The following is a 25,858-nucleotide window of genomic DNA, read 5'->3' as shown; positions in this document are numbered from 1 at the left end:
ATTATCTTTGAAACTTCATGGCAATCAGAGGAGGTCCCGGGTGATTGGGAAAAGGCAAATATAGTGCCCACATTTAAAAATGAGAAAAAAGAGAACCCGGGGAACTAGAGACCGGTCAGCCTCACTTCAGTTCGCGGCAAAATCATGGAGCCGGTCCTCAAGGAATCCATTCTGAAGCACTTGGAGTAGAGGAAGGTGATCAGGAACAGTAAACATGGATTTACCAAGGGCAAGTCATGCCTGACCAACCTGATTGCCTCATATGATGAGATAACGGGCTCTGTTGATATGGGTAAAGCGATGGATATGATATATCTTGACTTTAGCAAAGCTTTTGATATGGTCTCACAATATTCTTGCCAGTAAGTTATTATGGTCTCACAATATTCTTGCCAGTAAGTTAAAAAATTATGGATTGGATGAATGGACTATAAGGTGGATAGAAAGCTGGCTAGATTGTCGGGCTCAACGTGTAGTGATCAACAGCTCAATGTCTAGTTGGTAGATGGTATCAAGTGGAGTGCCCCAGTGATCGGTCCATCTTTATTCAACATCTTTATTAATGATCTGGATGATGGGATGAATTGCACCCTCACCAAGTTTGCAGATGACATTAAAATGAGTGGAGAAGTTGATATGCTGGAGGGTAGGGATAGAGTCCAGAGTGACCTAGACAAATTGGAGGATTGGGCCAAATGAAATCTGATGAGGTTCAACAAGGACAAGTGCAGAGTCCTGCACTTAGGAAGGAAGAATCCCTTGTACCGCTACAGGCTGGGGACTGACTGGCTAAGCAGCAATTCTGCAGAAAAGGACCTGGGGATTACAGTGGATGAGAAACTGCATATGAGTCAGCAATGTGCCCTCGTTGCCAAGAAGGCCAACAGCATATTGGGCTGCATTATTAGGAGCATTGCCAGCAGATTGAGGGAAGTGATTATTTCCCTCTATCTGGCACAGGTGAATCCACACCTGGAGTATTGCATCCAGTTTTGGTCCCCCCACTACAGAAGGGATGTGGACAAATTGGAGAGCATCTAACAGAGGACAACCAAAATGATTAGGGGGCTGGGGCACATGACTTATGAGGAGAGGTTGAGGGAACTGGAGTTATTTAGTAAGCAGAAGAAAAGACTGAGGGGGCAATTGATAGCAGTCTTCAGCTACCTGAAGGGGGGTTCCAAAGAGGCTGGAGCTAGGCTGTTCTCAGTGGTGGCAGATGACAGAACAAGGAGCAATGGTCTCAAGTTGCAGTGGAGGAGGTGTAGGTTGGATATTAGGAAACCTATTTCACCAGGAAGGTAGTGAAGCGCTGGAATGGGTTACCTAGAGAGATGGTGGAATCTCCTTCCTTAGATGTTTTTAAGGTCAGGCTTGACAAAGCCTTGGATGGGATGATTTAGTTGTGTTGGTCCCACTTTGAGCAGGGGATTGGACTAGATGACCTCCTGGGGTCTCTTCCAATCCTAATCTTCTATGATTCTATCATTCTAAGAGCTGTGGCAAATTATTTGCATTCCAGCACACATGAGAAATTCTGGGAGGCACTGTACCTCTCTAGTGGAAAATGATTCCCAATGCTCCCTTTAAGACAGTTCCTCTCTGTACTTCCCATTACAATGGACCTTGTCCTTGCTTCCCAAGGTACACAAACAAGGGAACCCAGGCAGACCGATCATATCCAGCCACAGCACTCTTACTGAAGGAATATTGGGACTCATAAATATCATCCTCCAACCACTTGACTCTGCAACATTAACGGACTTCCCTCAGAACACCATCCTTGCCACCTTGTCACTTCATGATACACCAATATCCCTCACAATGACAGCATTGCTGCCTGCCTCAAATATTTGCAACACAGCCCTCAGATATCCACTCCAAACACATTGCTAGACTCATCCATTTCATCATCACCCATAACAACTTTACATTCAGCAACACTTTGTCCAAGCTATGGGAACAGTCAGAGGTACTGAGATGGCCCTTCAAGATGCCAACTTCTTTATAGGCCACCTTGAAGAAGAATTTCTGACAAGTGCACCACAAAAACAGTGATATTCCTGAGATATGATGATGATATTTTCATCCTTTGGACAGATAACTTAAACTTCCTCATTGATTTCCACCACAACTTTAACTCTCTCAGGGACACTCCCTGGGACAGCATCAACTTCCTGGACACCACAGTGAGCTTCAGCAATGGAATCCTACAGACAACTATATACAAGAAACCCACAGATCACCACACATACATTCATAGATCCAATAACCACCACCCCAAACACACCAAGGAATCTGTTATCTACAGCCAGGCACTCAGAGTATTACAGAATATGCTCTGAGCAGAAAGTCCAAGATTAACATCTTAACATACTCAAAACCACCTTCTCTAAACAAGAAGACACTACCAGAGAAGTAGATCACATCATGGAACAGGCCACAAAATACCCTGAGAGAACCTGCTCCAATACAGAAATAAAACCCCTCTGATCACACACCCCTAGACAAGACAAACCGAAGAAAGAAACCAACAGGACTCCACTGGCCATCACATACAGCCCCCAGCTAAAACCCCTCCAATGCATCATCAGGGATCTACAACCCATCCTGGACAATGATCCCACACTTTCACAGGCCTTGGGTGGCAGGCCTATCCTTGCCCACAGACAACCTGCCAACCTGAAACGTATTCTCACCAGCACTGCCACACCACACCGTAGTAACTCCAGCTCAGGACCAATCCATGCAACAAACCCCTATGCCAACTCTGCCCACATATCTACACCAGCGACACCATCACAGGACCTAACCAGATCAGTCACACCATCACTGGTTCATTCACCTGCATGTCACCAATGTAATATACGCCATATATGCCAGCAATGCCCCTCTGCTATTGACATCAGCCAAACTGGACGTCTCTAAGGAAAGGATAAATGGATAACAATCAGATATATTAAGGCAAGATAACAAAAAACCTGTAGGAGAGCACTTCAACTCCCTGGCCACACTATCAGAACCTTAAGGTGGCATCCTGCAGCAAAAAAACTTCAGGACCAGACTTCAAAGAGAAACTGCTGAGCTTCAATTCATCTGCAAATTTGACACCATCAGCTCAGGATTGAACAAAGACTGTGAATGGCTTGCCAACTACAAAACAGTTTCTCCTCTCTTGGTTTTCACACTCAGCTGCTAGAACAGGGCCTCACTCCTCTGACTGAACTAACCTCGTTATCTCTAGCTTGCTTGCTAGCATAATATATACCTGCCCCTGGAAATTTCCACTACATGCATCTGACGAAGTAGTATTCACCCACGAAAGCTCATGCTCCAAAACGTCTGTTAGTTTATAAGGTCCACAGGATCCTCTTCTGCTTTTACAGATCCAGACTAACACGGCTACCCCTCTGATTTTTGACAACCCTAGTTGTCACCTATCACCTCATATTGGAAACCCATATGGGTATCATGAAACAACCACAACCCATACTCAGTGAGGGACCTCATCCTTAAGCAAATCTTCTCTGATCTGCCTCGTCTGACCTTCAAACAACACCTTGCCCTGCCCAGTCTTTCCAAGGTCATCATCAGACCAAGGTCCCCACAGACCAGGACACACCAACTCAAAGTGACACCAGACCCTGCCAGAACCCAGACATATCTCTGGTGCTACAATGATCAACATCCCCCACAACACAGCTTTCTAGATCCGTGGGTCCTATACTCTCTCACATAAACTCACAAAGGAAAACTCACAAAGGAAAATGATAAAAGACAAAAACACCAGCTCACCCCTGGGTGAACACTTTTCACAAAGTGATAACTCAATATATGATCTATCAGTGCTCATCCTCAAAGGAAATCTGCACAACACTTTCAAAAGATGAGCCTGGGAGCTTAAACTCATAACTTTGCTGGACACTAAAAGCTGAACTGAATTGAACTGAATAGAGACACTGGATTTATGACTTACATCAATGTACAACCCCACTAACCAAACACCCCCACCCAGCTTCCTTTCCTCCCTATGACTGTAGGGTTGTTTACGGACCACTTCATCGTGAATGAGCCCTTGAAATATGTATTAACTACTTATGCTAAACAATCTGTTCCACCTTGTATTTAGCTGTGACAATGACACTCTGAGTATATTTCCCAGACCTGAAGAAGAGCTCTGTGTAAGCTCAAAAGCTTGTCTCTCTCACCAACAGAAGCTGGTCTAATAAAAGACATTACCTCACCCACCTTGTCTCTCTAATTCACCTTAAAGGCACAATCTAGCCCAGTGGTGGGCCACATGTGCCCCATCAGGGTAATCTGATTGCGGGCCATGAGATATTTTGCTGACATTGACCGTCCAGAAGCACAGCCCCCGCCCACAAACACACACACACACAGCTCCCAGTGCCACGGTTCACCGTTCCCACCACTGATCTAGCCCTATTGAGGAGATACTGTGTGAGATAACATCAGAGATAGAAGCTTTCTAACTGGGTTGATGTAGAGTTTTGCATACATATAAAACAAAACAAGCCCCTTCTGTGTAAACCCGGGCAGGAAACCTGCTTGTCCTTTGCCTGGCCCATATGTAATAATTTACCCCTGTGCAAAATGAGTGTAAAACTTTGCTGTTATCATTTAGTATTGTTTTACACTCTCTTTGTACTCCTTTTGCTCTGGTGTAAGGCAACGGAGAACCAGACAAAGAGCCTTTACTCAAACCAAGAACTTGGGTGATGCCCTTGCTGTGACCAGCATTTTCCTTGACTGCACAGCCTGGTAATTTGAACAGCTGCTTCTGATGGCTTCCACAGCCACTCAACTCAATTAAAAGGGAAAAATGCCCTTTTAACGTTTAACATAGATACAGAATAGAGTGATGACAATGCACTCTGACACAAGGTTAAAAAAAGGGAGAGATGTCATTGCCATCAACCTCTCAAAAAGCTCTTCCAATTCAGTGTATTTTAAATGAGTTAAAAGGGCTCTCTCTTTCTCCCCAAAGTAGGCAGGTATGAACTCTGGTGATCCCCTTTTGGGCAATTTAGGCTCCAAAGGCAGTTGCATTTAACGCTACTCAAGTGAACAATGGTTGCCAGGACAAATGATTAGCCAAGAAAAAAATTAAATCTTTCACAGAGTACCTCAAAGAAAACTAAACAACCCCTATTGTAAAATGCAAGAACACTCTTTGATATAAGTGTGTGAATGTATGTGTACAAATGAATGAAAGTGTACATTTTTAGTGCACTCCTAAAAGTGAAAAAATATTAAACTGGTACACCATCAAATTATGATTACTTTATCCAGGAATTTAATTCATGAATGTATTTAGGGCAAAATTGTCCTGTCCAATCCACACTGGAAGCATCTATTGCATTTTCTGAGCTTGTTTCATTGGTAAAATTTTCTTGGATATCAATGGAAGTCTCAATGGAAGAAAAAGTAAAGAATACACATACGCAATAGAGATCCAAAATGCAGATTACAGAGGAGAATTTTGCCCATAACTATGTGCTAAGTCTCCTCATAAAATCTTTCTCCAGATTGGGTATTACATGCAGGCAGCAACTATTTTGCAAATGAAATAATCTGTTCCCCTTAAATCATCTGAAGGCATAAATTCATATTATGAGATAGTTACTTCCAGAGTTTAAATCTAAGAAACACTCTTTGTTTATAATCTGAGGAGAGCAAAAAACAGACAGAAACTACTATTAATTTTATTTCATCCCTTAATTTAAAAAAGAATGAAGGAAAACAGTGTGCTCACCAAGACTACACCCTTTGTTGATAAGTTTTACTCTGCAGAAAAACTGTACCATAAAGTTATAAATCTTGTAACATGTTAGCTTTGGAATGCAGCTGCTGACACAGCCTTCACTATAGTTCTCACAATGACAATACATGTGGATTTTGCTTTTGATTTATACTGGAATAGGGCACTGATCCACTTCCCACTGAAGTCAATGGAAGTCTTTCCATTGTCTTCAGTAGGAGCTGGATCAGAGCATAAGTGAGAGGATAATCATGCCTAATGGACTAATTTCAGAGAGAAATTTAAAGGGAATCTAGGACCTGGTCTACGCTACAGAGTTAGGTAGAATTTAGCCATGTTAGGTCCAGTTTAAAATAAATGCATTACACAACCAACCTCGTTCTGTTGACCTAAAGGGCTCTTAAAATCAACTTCTGTACTTCTCCCTGGCAAGGGGAGTAATGCTAAAATCAACCTTGCTGGGTCGAATTTGGGGTAGTGCAGACGCAATTCAACGGTATTGTCCTCTGGGAGCTATCCCAGAGTGCTCCAATGTGACCACTCTGGACAGCACTTTGAACTCCAATGCACTAGTCAGATACACAGGGAAAACCAGGAAATTTTGAATTTCATTTCCAGTTTGGTCAGTGTGACACGCTCAGCAGCACAGGTGACCAGGCAGTCCCCCTAGAATCGCAAACGAGCTCCAGCATGGAACGAAAGGGAGAAACTGGATCTGATTGCCGCATGCGGAGAAGAATCTGTACAGGCCAAACTCTGATCAAAAAGAAGAAATGCTAATATATATGCCAAAATCACACAGGGTATCATGCACAGAGACTACGACAGGGACACACAGCAGTGCCGCGTGAAAGTTAAGGAGCTCAGACAAGCCTACCAAAAGACAAAGCAGGCAAATGGTCGATCTGGGTCAGAGCCACATACATGCCGCTTCTATGATCAGCTGCATGGCATTCTAGGGGGGACCCTACCACCACCCAACCACTAACACGCCATGGATACCTGCAAGGGGGGAGTCTCATGCACCATGGAGGAAGATTTTGTGGATGAGGAAGGGGAGAAGGAGGAGAATGTGCAGCAGGCAAGTGACGAATCCGTTCTCCTGGGCAGCCAGGACCTTTTCATCAACCTGGAACTAATACCCTCCCAAGGCAGGATCCCCAGCCCGGAAGCCAGAGAAGGCACCTCTGGTGAGTGCACCTTTGTAACTGCAGTACAGGGTTTAAAAGCAATAGTGTTTAATATTTGATTTGCCCTGAAGAACTGGGATGCATTCGCAGCCAGTACAGCTACTGGAAAAAAATCTGTTAATGTGTCTGGAGATGGAGCGGGAATCCTCCAGGGACATCTCCATGAAGCTGTCCTGGAAGTACTCTGAAAGCCTTATTTCGTCCGCCACGGTAGGACACTTTACCATGCCAAGCCAGTAGCAAATAGTCTGGAATCATTGCAGCACAAAGCATTTCAGTGAATGGTCGTGGGATTTGGTCACATTCAAGCAACATTCTGTCTATATCTTTCTGTGTTAGCCTCAGGAGAGTGATATCATTCATGGTTGAAATAGGGGAATTTTTGTAATGGAACAGTAAAAGGACCTCGTTCATGCTGGGCTGTTTGTGCTTGGCTAAAAGAGATCATCCCAGAGAGGTGGTGGGAGGGGTGAAGGGATCATCCCAGAGAATAGCCACGCAGAGCGTGGGGGAGGTGTGTGTTGCACATCCACCTGAAAACCGCAGCCTCTCCTTTTAAATGTGAAACCCAACCAGCATTGCTTGCTATAGGAAAGGAGGGCGCTGCAGTTAGAAACCATTCCCACATGTTATGAAGGTGTAAGACGCCAACCCTGCGTACCCTTTGGCTTACCATGGAAACCGAATTCTGTTGCCCAGCCATTTGCGATGTGTCACCATACCGGCATGCGCTCAATATAAAAGGTAAAATGCAACCTTGCACCTAAAGCACATGTGCTTTCTGCTGTTAATTGCTTGATTCACTGTGAAAGAGTCTCCTTTTGGTTCTCAGAAATGTATCATCTTAAATTTTACTCTCCCTTTTTATTCCCCCCCAGGTGAAAATGTCTCTATGCTCTCCCTATCATCTCCGTCCCTGAAGTTACTGCAGATTTGAAGGCGAAAAAAATGCATTCTCGATTACATGTTTTCTGAGCTCATTCAGTCCTCCCACACTGATAGGGCATAGCTTAATGAATGGAGGCATTCAGTGGCAGAGGCGGAAAAGCATTAAGTGAGCGTGATGAGCAGAGGCAGGAGGTGATGCTGAGGCTAATTGGGGAGTAAACGGACATGCTCAGGCATCTGGTGGAGCTGCAGGAAAGCCAACAAGAGCACAGACACACACACCCCCCACCGCATCCACTGAATAACCGCCTGCCCTCCTCCCCAAGTTCCATATCCTCCTCACCCAGATGCCCCAGAACATGAGGGAGGAGGCTCCAGGCACCCAGCCACTCCACTCCAGAAGTTGGCCCAAGCAACAGAAGGCTGTCATTCAAACAGTTTTGATTTGTAGTGTGGCTACATCAAGCAATGTGGTCTTGTCCTTCCCTCCTCCCCCACCCCATCCAGACTACATTGTCAGTTATCTCACTTTTTTTTTAATTAATAAAGAAAGAATACACAGTTTCAAAACAATAGTTACTTTATTTTCTTTGCCAGCTGTGATCGAAGGGGGGAACGTAGCTGGCTTACAGAGAATTAAAATCAACAAAGGGAGTGGGTTTGCATCAATGAGAAATATACACAACTGTCACACCGTAGCCTGTCCAGTCATGAAGCTGGTTTTCAAAGCCTTTCTGATGTGCAGCATGCCTAGCTGTGCTCTTCTAATCTCTCTGGTGTTTGGCTGCTCAAAACTGGCCACCAGGTGATTTGCCTCAACCTCCCACCCTGCCATAAAAATCTCCCACTTATTCTCACAGATATTATGGAACACACAGCAAGCAGCATTAACAATGGGAATGTTGTTTGTGCTGAGGTCTAACCTAGTCAGCAAACTGTGCCAGTGCACTTTCAAATGTCCAAAAGCACATTCTACCACCATTCTGTACTTGCTCAGCCTATAGTTGAACTGTTCCTTACTACTGTCCAGGGTGCCTGTGTACGGCTTCATGAGCCATGGCATTAAGGGGTAGGCTGGGTCCCCGAGGATAACTATAGGCATTTCAAATCCCCAACAGTAATTTTCTGGTCTAGGAAGTAAGTCCCTTCCTCCAGCTGTCAAATAGACCAGAGTTCCTGAAGATGCGAGCATCATGCACCTTTCCCGGCCATCCCACGTTGATGTTGGTGAAACAGCCCTTATGATCCTCCAATGCTTGCAGTACTACAGAAAAGTACCCCTTGTGGTTTATGTACTGGCCACCCCGGTGTGCCAGGGCCAAGATAGGGATATGCATTCCATCTATCACCCTGATGAAGTTAGGGAACCCCATTGCAGCAAAGCCATCCAGTATGACCTGCACATTTCCCAGAGTCACTACATTTGATTACAGAACGTCAGAGATTGCATTGGCTACTTGGATCACAGCAGTCCCCACAGTAGATTTGCCCTCTCCAAATTGATTCCTGACTGACCAGTAGTAGTCAGGCATTGCAAGCTTCCAAGGGCTATCGCCACTCACTTCTCAACTGTCAGGGCAGCTCTCATCTTAGTATTCCTGTGCTTCGAGGCAGGGGAAAGCAACTCACAAAGTTCAAGGAAACTGGCCTTACGCATGTGAAAGTTTCGCAGTCACTGTGATAGCTACCCACAGTGCATCGCTCCATGAGTCGATGCTAGCAACGGTATTGCGGATGCACTCCACCAATGTAATGCGCTTAGTGGGGACGCACGCAATCGACTTTATAAAATCGATTTCTAAAGATCAACTTCTATAAAATCAACCTAATTTCATAGTGTAGGCATACCCTAAGATGATGGGAGAAGAAAAGAAAGAAGGTATTCCACCTACTGATATTCCCTCTATCATCACATAGGCTCACCTCTAGATTTTGAGATATATTTAGATGTATTTGGGGAGTTAGACTGTGTGATGAATGAATCTGCCCTGGCCCTTGCATGTATCTTCAGAAACACTTACTTGAATTTAGCAGGCAGAAAACGATTTTACTGTGAAAGCTGGCACCTGATGATTGTTACCGTGCTCAGAAGTGTACGATGACTAGAGAAAAAGGATGAAGTACCATCCGTTTAGGTCATGAATGAATCTCAGTTGTCAACACTATCCTTCAGGCAACTCAATTTTAAATGCTGAATGCAGGCCAAGACCAAAAAGGGTGTCAAGATAACTGATACCAGTGTCATTACGTGAGGAGAAATAAGGTAAACAAATGGAAATTTAGTACCAAATAACAGACTTTTCTTGTCATCTTAGGCGTTAGAAATGAAATTGCCTGATCTGAAATCAGACTGTATTCACTGAAGTAATGATGGGGCCAAGAGATACAAGTCAATGGCCAGCTGCTACCTTCCAGATTGTGCCTGCATTGTTTTAAATCAATGATCACCTGTCAATTTAACAACAAAATTAACTTCTTGTTGATTGGTAAATTATCAAAAAATTCTTTGCTTCATCTCCTTTTTCTTCAGTCAGCTTTTGCTCTCTACATACAGAACAACACAGGCATAGTGGTTGTGTAATTGATGCTCGAAGGTAAATATGTTAGTCCTCTGCTAATTTCACCAGTGTGACAGAATGTACCCGTGTCCATATCCTACACATATTGTAATAATTTTTGTACAAAGTATGCCTTGTAAGGTATCATTTGAAAACTCATAATTTGCTGGTCATCACTGGCCCGGTAACATGTGTTTGGCACCATTGTACGTGAAGTTATAAGATTCCACTCTATGGCATTCTTAACACAAATTCCAAACTGAGTTTGGCAAACAGGTCTGTCTCAAACAAAGGAATTTGCACTCTGCTTAATTTGCACTTAAGCAGTAACCAGTCATCAAGCAGGAAAGGAAACAAAGGATGCTCTAGCACATAAGGAAAAGCAGCAGCAAACATCCTTCCTTACAGACTCTTTGTCTCCTGAATCTCAGGTGGAAATGTTTTTCAAGAAGGAGAATGATACTATAAAAAGGAGACACAAACACCCTAAGACATGTCCCTCCCCTGCTCGCTGCATTTGTAGCCTCTAAAGGACAAAGGAAGCAGCATTGGACTGGAGAAGGGGTCCTGGCCTATAAAATGAGACTGCTGAAAGCATATGATGAGAGACTTAGCTTGAATCTGATATAGTTTGTCAAGTCAGGCACCAGTACCTTTTAAACTTTATTTTCTTGTAACCATTTCTGACTTCTGACTTTTATGTCTCATTACTTCTATTCACTTAAAATCTAGTTCTTTGTCATTAATAAACTTTTTTTTGTTTTATCTAATCTAGTGTGTTTAAATTGAAGTGTCTGGGAAACTCCATTTGGAGTGGCAAGTAATGTGCATATTATTTCTATTAAAGCAATAACTAACTTTATATAAGCTTGTATTGTCCAAAAGAGGGCTGAGCAGTACAGGACATACATTTCTGGGGGGGAATCTAAGACTGGGAGTGTGCTGGGGTCACTCCGCAGTATAACTAAGGCTGTGTGGCTGATTGGGTACAGCACACACAGAGACATAGCTGGGAGTGATTTGCGTGCTGGAAGCCGTGTGTGAGCAATCCAGCCTGGAGGCTACAGCAGCAAAGCAGTGTAAAGGGATAGAGGGCAGGAATTACACAGCTGCTCATTAGTCTGGATTGTACCTGGTTATGTCACAACCAGAAACTCTCAAACCCTTTAAAACACCTACAGGTTTCTCATGAAGAGTGATCCAACCAGATTGTGTTGGTTACATTGGAGAGACAAGGTGGGTGAGGTAATCCCATTTTATTGGACCAACTTCTGTTGGTGAGAGAGACAAACTTTTGAGCTACAGCAAGCTCTTCTTCAGTCTGGGGAAGGTACTAAGAGTGTCACAGCTAAATACAAAATCGAACAGATAGTTTAGCGTAAGCAGTTAGTTAGCACATATTCTAAGGGACCTTTCAAAGAAATAACAACCCTGTAGTTATAGAACAAAAAGGGTGGTTAATGGGTTACAGATTGTTGTAATAAGCCATAAATCCAGTCTTTTTATTAAGACCATGATTTTTAGTGTCTAGCAAAGTTATGACTTTAACAAGCTTCTTCCTTCCCAAAGGATCTCATCTAAAAGAAGAGTTGGACATAATTCTTCACCTAGAATTCAGGAAATCTAACACATAAGGCCCTATATCATCGCTAAATTACCTAACACTTCCTAAGCAATTAAATACATTATACATATGGAAATTTCCTTCAATGAAAATAGCTGCTTCAGTTTGCTAATTGCATAAATCTCTCTTTGTATGTGCTCGCAGGCTTTGATTTTAACAGCTTTCCAGTAAATTCCCTTTTTTATGACCTGATGAAAGGTATGTTTTTCTATTCTATGAAATGAGCACTGAGTTGCTATCCAAAAGCTACACTTCTATTACAGCTAGCTAATAACAACATGTGCTTTTGTGGATAGAGTGTCCTGGGAATAATTCCAGGAACATAAAGCCCCGCTCTCACTTTTTTTTTTAAAAGCAACTTTATTTACTTTTAAGATTCTCAAAGGAGCACAAATGACAGTTCCATCACTTTGTCTCAGACATTACTTTTCTGCATGCTGATAAACACCTCATAAAATATTAAGTTAGTTTGTGCCCAGGGTAAAATATACTATAGTGATGTGACAGTGATCTGTGTAATCAACATTCTGATGCTTGAAAAGATGCAAACATGGCAAATCCTAGGCTTTCCCTTATAGGACTGTTAATATTGGCATTAATATTATTCATTTTTTAGTTAATAACAGAAATATTTCCCCATAAGTGTAAATCTTCTTGCATGGTTTAAAAGAGCAAAGAAGTACATATCATATGCACCCAGCATGAGCTAGTTAATAGTACTTATTACTAAAATAATAATGATTATAGGTCCAAATTATTCAACTTAAGTGACTGTAGTTAAGCAACTAAATCCTTATTTTGGAATCTAAATAAACCTAGACTGATTTTCAGGGGGGCTGAAGATAATGGAAACTAAGTGCAGGGCCGGCTTTAAGCCAATTCACCCGATTCCCCAGAATCAGGCCCCGCACCGAAGAGGACCCCACTCTGGGGGTCTTCGGCGGCATTTCGCCGGAGGGGTCTGCTCCAGAGATCTTCAGCGGCATTTCAGCGTTGGGTCTGCTCCGGGGATCTTCGGTGGCATTTCGGCAGCGGGGGGTCCCCTCCAGGGGTCTTTGGCAGCATTTCAGCAGGGGGTCTGCTCCAGGGATCTTCGACAGCATTTCGGCGGTGGGGGGTCTTGCGGTGCTGCAGAAAACCCGGAGCGGACGCCCCGCCGCCAAGTATTCTAATCAGGCCCTGCAGGTCATAAAGCTGGCCCGGGCTGAGTGTTCTTAGCACCTTATGAACATTAGGCCATTTTGACCGAGGTGCATAAGCTTGAAAAATTGGTCACAATCTTTAGCATCAACATAGTGTTTTCCCATTTTCAAAGCACTTACACGCTTTTATTAATTAATTGTCCTATCACCACTGTAGGGTTGGTAAATACATATTTTGTGGGGTTAACTGGTGGAGGAACTGAGGCATAGAAATTAATGTGACATCACTCAGGCACATAAGGAGCTAGTGGCAATGTCTGCACAAAAACTCAGACAGCCTTGGTTACTAGTCCTGTACCCTGACAACTAGACCAACATCTTCCTTTGAAAAAGAGAAAAAAGATACTTGTCAAATCTAATTGCTGGGTCCATTCTGATAGAAGACACAGATTTCCTGATTAATATTCTGGGGTTATGTCTTAACTGCATATTAACTCAGGCTTTTATCTGGGTATTGCCCCTAACCCTTCTTCTGTCCACACACAAAACCCTCTCACCTAAGTTTGGTGGTGCTTTCAACCCAGGCTTCTGGCCTGGTTGGGTGCAAGGGTTATAGCCCATTTGCTGCTTTCACTCAGGCTGGTAACCCAATCACTTTGCAGTGAGAATGCAGGCTAAATCACTTGAGTGATAATCTATTTTATTCTTAAGATACAAAGCATTTCAGAAAAAAACATATTATAAACAATAAAAGAACCTACACACATGCTAATAAGCTTACCAGAATTAACCCCAAGCCTAGCATGGATTCTTAACCCTCCACCGAAGGGGATTCCTTATGATTACCAGTTCATCACATTTCCAGCTCAGAACAAACACCCAGTCTTTCCAGTCATTCCCAAAGGACTAGGGACCTCCATTGACCAGGGCTCCTGTCTATTTGCTGGATAGGAAGAAGGCTTTGAGCCACTTTAAAAACAGGCTATTTATCCAAAACCCCTTTCTTTGTCAGTTGGTCCCTGGAAAATCCAGTTTGAACTAGTATATGCATATCTTCCTGGGGGTGGAGGGTGGCTTCAAAGGGTTGATAAGGGAGAGGTACATTAGCATGCCCCTTCCTACTAGAGTGGGTACATACAGTGCCACAGTAACACATATTCAATTGCATTATAATACAGTGTATCCCCAAGGTGTTAACCCTAATTCAATAAGGTTTAACCTAACTACAGTAAAGTTTATCTTAACTCCAAAAGGTTTGTTCAAGATAATACAGGATATTGTCAGTCTGTCACACTGGCCACTCAATTTAACTCTGCAGTGAAGACATACCCTGCAAGTAACATACTTCCTGAATTAGCAGAACACATGCATAGTTTAAGTCTCCTCTCACTTACATTGTTTTTACATTGACGTAACTCCTTTAAGGTCCCCATTCTGTTGGTTTAATTCAGGAGCTGGCTCGGGCCATATAAGAACAGTGAAGGGTCAAAATGCATTTCCTCTTAAAATGGATCTCAAAGACCATTATCAATGTGTGAGCCTTACTCTACTCTTATTCAGTCTTTTCTCAGTTAAATTCCTTGTTTGAGTAAGGACTAAATAAAAACTAGGAGCCAGGAAACTACATGAGATTCCCATGAGAAGTTTCCTCTACATTGGTGAGGGGGCGAGGTTTAACTTGTCAGAAACAGAGGAGCTGGCTTCCAAATCCTATAAACCCTGGTCAACCAGTGGGATGCCATGGCCATCTATATGGAGACTGTATACCTTCATCTCAGCTCTGGGTCTTGGATACCTCTCTCCTCCTGCTCCCTGAAAATGGTTCCATTGGAACTATACTGACTCAGATTCCAGATGGCCCTGGTACCTCTAGTGTGGAGGTACATTTTCCTTTTGCTCTGATCTTTGTGATGCCAACAGGAGACAAAGCCCTACCCAGGGTCATCCACTTGTCGTTTAGACTACCCACCACTTTCCTCTGTAAAAATCCCTTGACACAGTGTGGGTCTTCTGTGGGGTCTGGGTGAAAGGAGAACATTGTCACTGATGCCGTCTTCCAGGCAGGAGGGATTGCATCCACACATTGGAGGACTTTCTGGATGCAGGTCTTTTGATGGACAGAGCATCACCCTGACCCTGGTTAAGGACACCAGGATAAAAACTTTAGTCATCACTGAAGTTCAGTACCCATTGAGATAGAACCTAGCATCTTCTGAGTAGCACACATCAGCACAACCCAATGGTCTAACACAGCAAATTAAGAATACCATTTCCAGTTAAAGCTGCAGAGGGAATTTGAGCAGGAAGAATATAATAACCAATCTGGATCATTTCAAATTGAAATTTGGCCTGGACAATGGGATTAGCACACTCTAGTCTCACAGAAAGTACCAGAGGGTCTGCAGTCCTACATGAATTCAGACCCTCGATTTTATATTTTATGAATCAAAGATTGTTAATTCCACTCTTTAAAACATTTGGAATATTCATACAAAAACACTTCTACTGTATCTTTAATATGGCAATAATCTCTGAACCCATTTTCTTTAGCTATGCAAAACTTGTTATATGAACAGTTTTTATTGGAGACATATGTTAATTTCCAAAGAGAACCCAATGTATCTGTGACATTCCAGTTGGGAGTTGGGAATGCAATCCAGATCTGCGAGGGGTTTTCATCACCTGCTTTGTAACCGTGTTTTGCTGCTGTAGCTACCAACTGAGCCACTCACAATGTTTTGCTGCTGTAGCTACCAACTGAGCCACTCACAACCAGCCTACCAGCATTCAGGTCACGCCCTGAGTGTTAGTGTATAGCTACAGCCCTGGTCCAGCAGCTTTGATCCCAGCAGCCTGACGGCAACATGCCAGTCACACTCTGGTTTCCAGCAGCCTTGGTAACAAACAGTAAGATGATTCCCAACACACTCCCAGTCCTGAGTTTCCCTAAAACCATGTGCCTTGATGTATCCAGCCCTTTCCTGGGCTGCTCAGAGATATAATAAGGTTTGTTGCTCCTGCAAAGAGACAAAACCACATCACAGCTTATTAATTTAACTAACTGGGGTAAATACATTCTTCCCTTTAAATACAGTACTGAGTTGATTTACAGTGAAAAATAAAACTAATTTATTAACAGTAGGACATTGGTTAAGTGATGCTAAATAAAAGGAATGAAGTTAGAAAGGATTACAAACAAAAGCAAAAATACTCATCTAAAAGTCTAAAACTTAATCTAGCAAGATACAGGCTTTGTTCAAGATGGTTTCTTTCACCAGTCCTTCTTCATCTCAAACACAGCTAACTTTCCTTCTGTCAGGACCTTCCACAAAAGCACAAGGTGCTGGTTTTCCTTGTCTTTTTAAGTGAAAGTGCTTTGCCTAAGCAGGTGTCTCACCTATATTCAGTTCCAGAGACTTCAACCCCCACAGTGGTTGAAGGACTTATCTTTCTCAGCTTGCAGGAATTCTGTTCCCTTGTGTCTTTCTAGTGATGGATGCCTAAAATGGCTTTCTGTGATCGTCCTTGCTTATATCTCTGAGAGTTCAATGACCTTGCTTCAGGAGCAGGAAACCCTCCAGTGTGCTCAACTTGCTATGTCCACCAAGAAGCTGACCTCATGCTATTCTTCCTTTCCCCTGTTGATGTCTATGCAAACAGGGCTTCTATTGTTTTGATTCTGCCCTGTTTAATTTATGCAGGAGACAGGCAAATAGCCTCCTGTCTGGGTGGGAATTGTTCCTTCCTTTGTTTGGCCACACACTTCAAAACATAATATCAATGAGTATTCATAATTCCTCCTGTAGTGTTAATACAGACATTTTGCAATGCTATTAATCATCAGCATGTTACTGGCATACATAAAAAATCTTACATGATACGTTAATATAGTAGTTAACCAGTTGTTTCAATTGCTTATTATTAGACCCCCCTATCTTTATAGCTCAAATAAAGTTTCTTTTCACTGCTGGGGTGTAGTCATGCTGTCTCCTCCTCTTGCTTCCCCTCCCACCCACCCTCTACAATTTGTTACCTTGATAGCTTTGTTTATCTGGCATGCCAATCTGCCTTCATTGTCCTGCCTGAGGACTAAGCTGGTCCAGACAAGCCAATACACAATCCTTTGTTAAGTTGGGTGACTCCTGTTTGACTGGCAAACACATTTTAAGAATTATAGTTTAAATTTATGTCCATAACTTGTAATGCACACCCCATACAAGTTATGGACATAAACCTAAATTATACATGCGTATGTTACATACATCAAACAAGAATATTAGTGACCAGTGAGGTACAAGCTTTCCAATAATATATTACATGTCCCTTTTTAGGGCTTCTCTTCACTACCAGGGAAGTTACACTACTCCAGCTTAGATTGATTTACCCCGGTGTCTTCACTGCACTGTCGACAGGAGTCACACTCTGGTTGACTTCCCTTACTCTTCTCAGGGAACTGGAGTACTGAGGTCAATCAGAGCGTGCTCTGCCATCGTTTTAGCGAGTCTTCATTAGACACACTAACCCAATCCCTGCTGCATTGACTGCAGCAGGAAGACCAGCCCTTAGATACGGACCATAACAATAGCTGGGACACACTAAACTAATGCGGCCAGCTGAAACTCATTGCCTGATAGCAGTGAGCCCCTTGCCCACTGGCATTGGGATGCTCAGTGTCCTAGCATCACAGTACAATTAAATAAGTGACTGTAGCTGCCTTCCTTCCCAAAAAACTTCAATCTTTCCTTTTACTGGAGGTGGAGTGTGCCGATCAATACCTTTTCACTAACAGAGAATTTCTTATACTGGTCAGCAGTTGTTCACCTTAGAAAGCCTATTCACTTCAGTGGTCTTCTAAGGTGAGTAATTGCTCACCAGTATAAGGGGTTCACAATCTGCCATTGACATTTATGTTTCAAATTTCGGGAATTTGTCTTATTACACTGGCAGGATACATTTATGTGCCCCAACTCTGAAATATGCGGATGGTTGCTTTTAGTATCTCTGGTATATTAAAGAATAGACTCATAATATAGATAGCCTGTGATCTTCCTTGTGCATCTTTATATAGTGTTATTACACAGTGTTTTGAAACTATCACTTTTTCACTTTGTAAGCATATCTATACTGATTTTCAAATAGTTACCAAGATCACTATGAAGAGGATATAATATTAAATATACATTTCATTTTTTCAGTAGTGGATAGACACAGATTGCTAGTTATTTCTTAATCCAAATAAATATATCTGTTCATATATCTATGTTATTCAAAGGGGTTTCTTTGTAAATAATAATTGCCACATAGCGCTGATATGTAGTACATGATATGGTACAATATTTTGTGCACTGTCAGCATATAAATTGTATCTCCAAATGCTTTCCAGAGTTAAGTGCTGCAACTACTCCTTTGTACAGCCTCATACTCTAGCTATGGCTGTTTTACATTTGTGTGCATGTGCATTAGCAGGGGTGTGTGTGGGAATGGCTACACTTGGAATTTCAAAGCGCTGCCACGGCAGCGCTTTGAACTGCGAGTGTGGTCGGAGCGGCAGCGCTGGGAGAGAGCTCTCCCAGCGCTGCACGTAAACCACATCCTCTACGGGTGTAGCGTGCAGCGCTGGGAGCCGCGCTCCCAGCACTGCCGCGCTGATTACACTGAGGCTTTACGGCGCTGTATCTTGCAGCGCTCAGGGGGGTGTTTTTTCACTCCCCTGAGCGCGAAAGTTGCAGAGCTGTAAAGTGCCAGTGTAGCCATACCCTCTGAGACACTTAACTGATACACAGGTTTTGCATTGGCCCTTTGGATGGCTGAATTTCACCCATAGAGACTTATTGGGCTTAGTAGTATTCCAGGATTTACCCATGGAGCAATCCCAGTGCCACTAAAACAAGTGATTGTTTGGAAACAACCTCTTATAAAATAATATTTGTACTGGTTACCTGCTATCAATTCAGAAATTGTAAAATCCTGAAGGAAAGAAAAACAGTGAGAAAGTGATAAAAATATTAGATACATAAAGGGCTGTTTTTTAAAATAGACAGTTACATATGCTGCTCAGCAATACTATTATTATTAGGAGTTGCTCAGGGTTTCCACCCACAATAACTTTTTACATCATTTAATGTCCTGGGTGTTTTGGTCAAATTTGATATACAAGGCATCTTAATCTCAAATAGGCACTTTTAATAAATCTAAATGTATTTACACACAAAAATCTTTCCCCCCCCCCACAAAAGGTAAATCTAAGTACACTTCTCATGAAAGGGAGCAGAAATAGTACATGTATATGCACAGGAGAATGCAAGAACTATTTTTTTCAGTATCAATATTCATAGGTCTGCTTACCAGTGATGGACAAGTAAAGTGCAAACAGCGAAGCAAAGAGCTTCTGATCTGAAGGATCCCACCCTTAAGTGTATTTGATGGATTGACATGCTAGAGGAAGACATGTCTCTCTCAGAATCAAGCAAAAGGAAAATTAAAAAACAGGTAACTCCTCTGGAACATTAGTCTGGCTGAAGGGATGGACGGAATTAAGCAGAGCTGTTTGCATTTTTGCTATGGAAACTTTTGGACTGGAGACAGAGTGAAAACAGATCAGGCTCATTGAGCTTTAGCAACCCACTCTATTGATGCAGACGATAAGCCCCATGCTAATCATCTGCATACATAGATTTGATGACAAAGTCAGAATCTTGGATGCTGTTCATCAGAGAGGCTCCCATGAGTTTCAAGATGAGAGAGTTATTCAGTGCAGCCCCAGCACATTGGTGAAGAGTTCTGGAAGACTGAGAGACAGACCGTGGAGTAGGGCTAACAGAATAGAGAGCACTTACATATTCTCTATTGTTGAAGATTTCCTATGACAAGAAGTCCCACCTTTTGTTTGCTGCAGCTGAGAGAAAAAGAGACAAAAAGTAGTGAATGATGTTCTACAGTAGGTTTGCTTTTGAGCATTGTTTATATGACATTAATTTAATTTCTTGCTATTCATACTCTGTACTGTATGTAACTGCTCTACACTTGTACATTTATTACTAAGTATACTTAATAGCTTCTTTGATGCTTGAATTTGGGCTTGGGCTGATGTCAGAGGCTATGGGGGTCCTAAGATTTCATACTGGGAATCAATTTGTTTTTTGGTTATATACCACTTTGCTGTTGTTTGTGCACTGTGTCTTATTATTTTGAAACCTTGCAAGAAACTATTAGGAAGAGAAGACCACACTATTGAACTGCAGTGTATTTTAGATAGCAGAGAGAAGACTTACGAGAGCGTTGGTTTACCCACTATTTCAATCACTCCTGCCTACTACACCTGGTCCATTGTTAGCATTAGGATTCCTGCCCTTCCTTCCTTTGAGTTTTAGTTATCGTTAAGCCCGGTATGTTATTTGCTTCTTCGGTTTATTAGAGCTCAGATCTATCTTAGATATTTATATGGCCCCTTATTATCACAGTATCTGAGTGCCTCACAATCTTTAATGTACTTAATTTCACAACACCACCTCCATGAAGTAGGGAAGTGCTATTTTCCCCATTTTTCAGATGGGAAGCTGGGGCACAGAGAGACTAAGTGACTTGCCCACGGTCACATGGTAAGCCTGTGACAGAATAGTTAGTTTAACCCAAGGCTCAGACTAGAACCCTATCCACTGGTCCATCCTTCCCACTTTGTACTTCTACAGCTCTTTCTATCTGAGGGAAGTATTTGGCAAACATAGTAAGCTTCCTGAAACCTCTGTGATGTAGAAAATTATTATTATCCTATTTTACTGTTGCAGAAACTGAGGCATAGAGACTGGTTCACATAAAGTCATGTAAAAAGTCTGGAATAGAAATGGTCGCAAAATTTACTGGTGGTTTCAGTTTGCCTTCCCACTACTCTACCAGACATCAGCCCTTCATACCTTTGGGCTGTGGACATTTCCTTGTCCAGCGTCATGGTAACTAGGGATGTAGGCCATTTCAAAGGGTCTTTGTACCTTAGGCCCATTTAACAAACTGTTTTCTGAGTAGCTAGCCTTCCTTTTCTTCCCTTGCCCCCAGCTCAAGCACATTCCACTTTTGCTTTGATAGCTACTGCTATTGTTAATAGCTGGTTTGGGGGATTTGGGGTCATTTTTTTTAAAAGTGCCAACATTATTGCTGGAATGCAACCATGCTTACTTAACAAACACCATTTTGTTGATGACTTGGGTATGTTAGTGTTTGTTTGATGTCTTTGAGACGCTGAAGGAAAATTTTATGTTTCCTGCCATATTTGGGGCCTGATCCAAACTCCAGCGAAGTCAGATGGAGTCTTCTCAATGTGGGCTTTGGATCAGGCCTGTATAGATATTTATATTTGATGACTCTCACAGAGTGATTAATATCCATTAACTGCTGCCACCACTGGGTGGCCTTATTTTTATTTTAATGGCTGTTGAGTCTGTAATAAAATAAATTGCATGTTGTTTTTATTGATTTTTGTCCAAATCTAAAGACTCATGTACTGCTTTTTTCTACAAGGAACTTCTCTCTCCCCATAGCGACATGAAAAATTGCTCTGGGCCTGGATTGGTCAGGTCTTTAATGTGGCATATAATTCTAAAATCAGGAAGTAATTATTTTAATCCATAAAGACTACCTCCAGCTTCTGGCCAGCTCCACAGAATCAGATTCCCTGGAGACCATATGTTATATTTTCCAGTGATCTCGTTTTCAATTTTTTAAAATCTTCATCAGAAAACCTGTCTCTTTTGCTTCAAGATCTTGTTGGGGGGGGAGGAGTTCAATATTTTTCTTTTCCTCTCCTGAGATAGAGGAATATTCTTACCTCTGTGGCTACAAATGGTTACCCTCCTTGAAGATCTTGTTCACTGCCCATGACCTATGGCAGTAGCTTCACCCACAGAGATAGAGACTTTCCTCTTTATTCAGACCCTGCTGGCACTTACAGCTGAATCAATTTGTTTTTAGGCTCTTGTCTTTTGACAGGCGCTTATTCCTATGGCATTCTTCCTACAAATTCTCTTGGAATCTTGCCCAGAATGTTTTTATTCCTTCCAAATTCCATTACACCCGCACTGAACCAGAATTTTAATCCTTCCCTGCTGGCAATGCTGGGTTTTGTTAGAACATTGGAGATATATATTAAAGGATTTTTTCCATTCTGTTGTCCCACTTCTCATCCCTCTGGGGTAATTTGTGGAGATGCTGCCTTCATGATTTACTCCATCCTGACTAGGCTGGAGGCACACATGCCTCCCATGAAACATCCAGACACAGTGAGAAAGTGTATTTATCCTCGCTGATTGGATGTCGTCCAGTTCAGAAACACAGAGAAGAACTTGAGCATTACAATGAAAACTTTTGATTAATATGAGGACTTGGTGGGTATGCTTTTGATTCATTGCAACCCAACACTGTCTGTTTAGCCAATCTAATTCATCTAGGCATTTATAATGCACTCTTGACTACAGTATCTAGGTACAACATCTACGTATCACCTCTAGGGCAAACAGTGCCAGGCCATTTTGCAAACACCAGTATTACAGGGAGACTTCACAAAAAGATGAGTCTTACATTTTTGCCCAGAAAGTGGCAAGATATAGGTTTGTCTTGATCTCTGATTTTAGGGAACTCCATAGTTGAAGATGTTCAGACTTGGTCCCAGAGAGCCCCCCACCAGTGCTTCATCAAGGTTAGACTAGATGATCACAATGCTCCCTTCTGACTTTATAATCCGTTAATCTATTAAAGTTACAGACGTTAGTTAGGTGTTGCAGTTTGACTTATCAGCTTCACCCAGCTGGCTTTATGACTTGCTCAATTAACCAGAAAAATAGGTGGTATGTTAAGTGTGATCTTACTATTTATAAAAATTGTCTACATGTCTTTCCTTCATCCACATTGTCTCAGCTATATCACTTTACTAAGATTTCCTCACACTACTTACTCTGGAGATGCATGTAGGCCACTTTCTCTCTAGTAAGAATAAACCCTGACCACTTCTCCTCACATATATATATTCCAAGAAGTGGAAGGAATGTAGCATTTTTCACATTCATCAGCTGGCCAAAGATAGCAGTTTCTGACACCTTGATTCCCTGAGTATGTATACTTTGGAAGCGAGTTCTTAGAGCGCAGTACTACACTTTTTAACACAGGATTTCGCTCTTCCATAGACTGACAGAGCTTGTGGTCTTGGGGACCTTAAGAAGACTGAGGAAGCTATCACTTATTAAGGAGCTGAACTCTGCATAAATTCTGCTTTTTTTTTAGTCTGCTATGGAATGAGGATATACAAGCAATAAAGCTTTTGTCTGATAAATGGAACAAAGACACAGAAACACAGTGCATTGGGTTGGTGTAAGGGCTAATAGAGTTTATATGGTGCTTTTTATCTGCTTACTCCACTGCCCTTTTCCATTTTTATTTCAGAGGTTAAACATCCCAGTCTAACCTAAAGAGTCAGGTAAAAAAAATTTCTGGTGGAATACGTCTGGAAGCCTCATTGTTTTTATTTGGACAGTGTTCTGATTCACAGCACTTATGCCTCAGGCCGAACGTATTAGTCACCTAAATCAATTGACTAAAGTAAGGGTCAGCAACCTCTGGCTGGTGGGACAGCCCAGTTTTTTTACCTGCTGCGTCAGCAGGTTCAAACCACTGTCCCAGGCCAATGGGGGCTGCGGGAAGCAGTGCGGGCTGAGGGATGTGCTGGCCATGGCTTCCCGCCACTCCCATTGGCCTGGGACAGTGAACTGTGGCCAGTGGGAGCCGGGGTCTGCCGAATCTGCCGACGCGGCAGGTAAACAAACTGGCCCAGCCCACCAGGGTGCTTACCCTGGTGAGCCGCGTGCCAGAGGTTGCCGACCCCTGGACTAGAGAGTCTGTATCCTTATTATTAAATGGATGATAAACAAGATTTTTTGAAGTTGCAGTCCTTGAGAGGCTTACAGCTTTCCTTTACTGAGGTCCTTGAAACAGGACTCAATTTAAAATTAATTTGAGAAATTTGATAAGCGAAGCAGATTGATTTTAACTGACTTTTGAGTTTTGCAACTTTATTGCCTGCTTTTTTTTTCTTTCAGAGGGTCCATTTGCTTTCATTCTTCACAATTTCTTTCTTTTCCCTTTTAGACCATGGCCACAACTCAGTCTTGAACCTGTTTTTACTATGATTCTGAACTATTTAATCTTTTGTTTTTATGCATCTACCTTGAAAACCCTTGAATTGTAAATCCATTTATTACTGTTGTTAAATACTAGTGGAGTTTGGTTAGCCAGAGACAGTGAACTCTTTGTATATAGCTGTACAGCTCTATAGCTTGTACGGTTACCTGTATAATCAGATATTCCAATACCTAATAGGGGACTTACCTCTGTGGCCTTGGTTTATTTTGTGCATCTTTACATACAGTACAGCAATGGTTCCCAGCTGGTAGAATGGGAGGACACAAGACCCTGCACATGGGAGCACGTCATCTCCAGCTGTATATGACCACACTCAACCTGCAACACATGGTGGATGGAAAAAATCAAAGCGGGTCTGAGTTTCAAGGGTGGTCACTTTTTTTGTGCCTGTCTCTGATTGGCTCCCAGGAGGCGGCGGGAGAAGGTGGGTGCAGCAACTGTAGAGGCCAACAGAGATTGGAGGAATGGAGCAGAAGGGGTGGGGCTAAAGCCAGCAAGCAGAGAACTGGCCACAGAGGCACTAAGGGTACATCTACACTGGAATAAAACATAGCTGTGGCTGGCCCTGATCAGCTGACTCAGGTTCGTGGGCTCGGGCTCTGGGGATGTTTAATTACAGTTTGGGCTGTGGCTGGAGCCCGGACTCGGGGACCCTCCCTCCTTGTGGGGTCCCAGACCCTGGGCGATGTCTACACAGCAATTTTTACAGCCCACAGCTTGAGTCCCATGAGCTCAGATCTGCTGACTCAGGCCATCCATGAGCATTTAATTGCTGCATAAACGTACCCTCTGAGATCCTGCCACAAGGCTCCTCTCCTCCTACATTGATACACCTATTAAGAGGGAGTTGAGGCAGAGAAATGAAGCCACCAAATAGCTGCCAGTAGTTCTTGTTGAGCTGGGACAGGCCAGAATGTTGGACTTGTTCCAAGGAACTGGTGCCCTGGTCAACGTCCCCAGACTGTCTGATAAGCAGCTGCTCAGTGACTCCTGCCCCTATTCACTGCCAGCTTCATTCAGCTGCAGACAGCTGGCGCTCTCAGCCTCTGCCACCTGCAGATGTCTTGGGAGTTGTGCTCAGCACAGCAGAGGGGGGAATCTGGGACCCAGAGAGAGAAAGACAGCCAACAGGGAGTGAGGGAAGGGGAAATGAGACGTGAGGAGAGGTGCCGATAGTGTGTGATCAAAAATAGGTCAGTCCACGACCTGCTTTAGACATGAGTCACACAAGCAGCTGCCTAAAGGCTTGTCTATGCTTAAAACGCTACAGTGGCACAACTGCATTTCAGTGTAGACACTACTATGCTGATGTCGGCATAGTTAATCCACCACCTCAAGAAGCAGTAAGGTACACAAGGTACAGGAAAAATTCAGATGGATGGGGAAAATGTAAGTGAGATATGAGTGAACTCAGACGTAAGGCAAGGCATTTTTACAGGACAGAGATGCTGCTTCTCAGATAACTCAATAAGGGCCAATGCTGACACACACTT

At 42.7% G+C, this 25,858-nt stretch overlaps 1 pseudogene; it reads left to right on the top strand.

Moving 5' to 3' along the window:
• The first annotated feature begins 5,436 nt into the window (after positions 1–5,436).
• LOC142046113 (myb/SANT-like DNA-binding domain-containing protein 7) overlaps positions 5,437–25,858 on the top strand; it is a 50,942-nt pseudogene continuing 30,520 nt past the window's right edge.

Source organism: Chelonoidis abingdonii, chromosome 1, assembly GCF_003597395.2.
Source record: "Chelonoidis abingdonii isolate Lonesome George chromosome 1, CheloAbing_2.0, whole genome shotgun sequence".
Classification (NCBI taxonomy): domain Eukaryota; kingdom Metazoa; phylum Chordata; order Testudines; family Testudinidae; genus Chelonoidis; species Chelonoidis abingdonii.
Note: the sequence above shows the minus strand (reverse complement) of the source record. Positions and strands in the feature narration are given on the sequence as shown.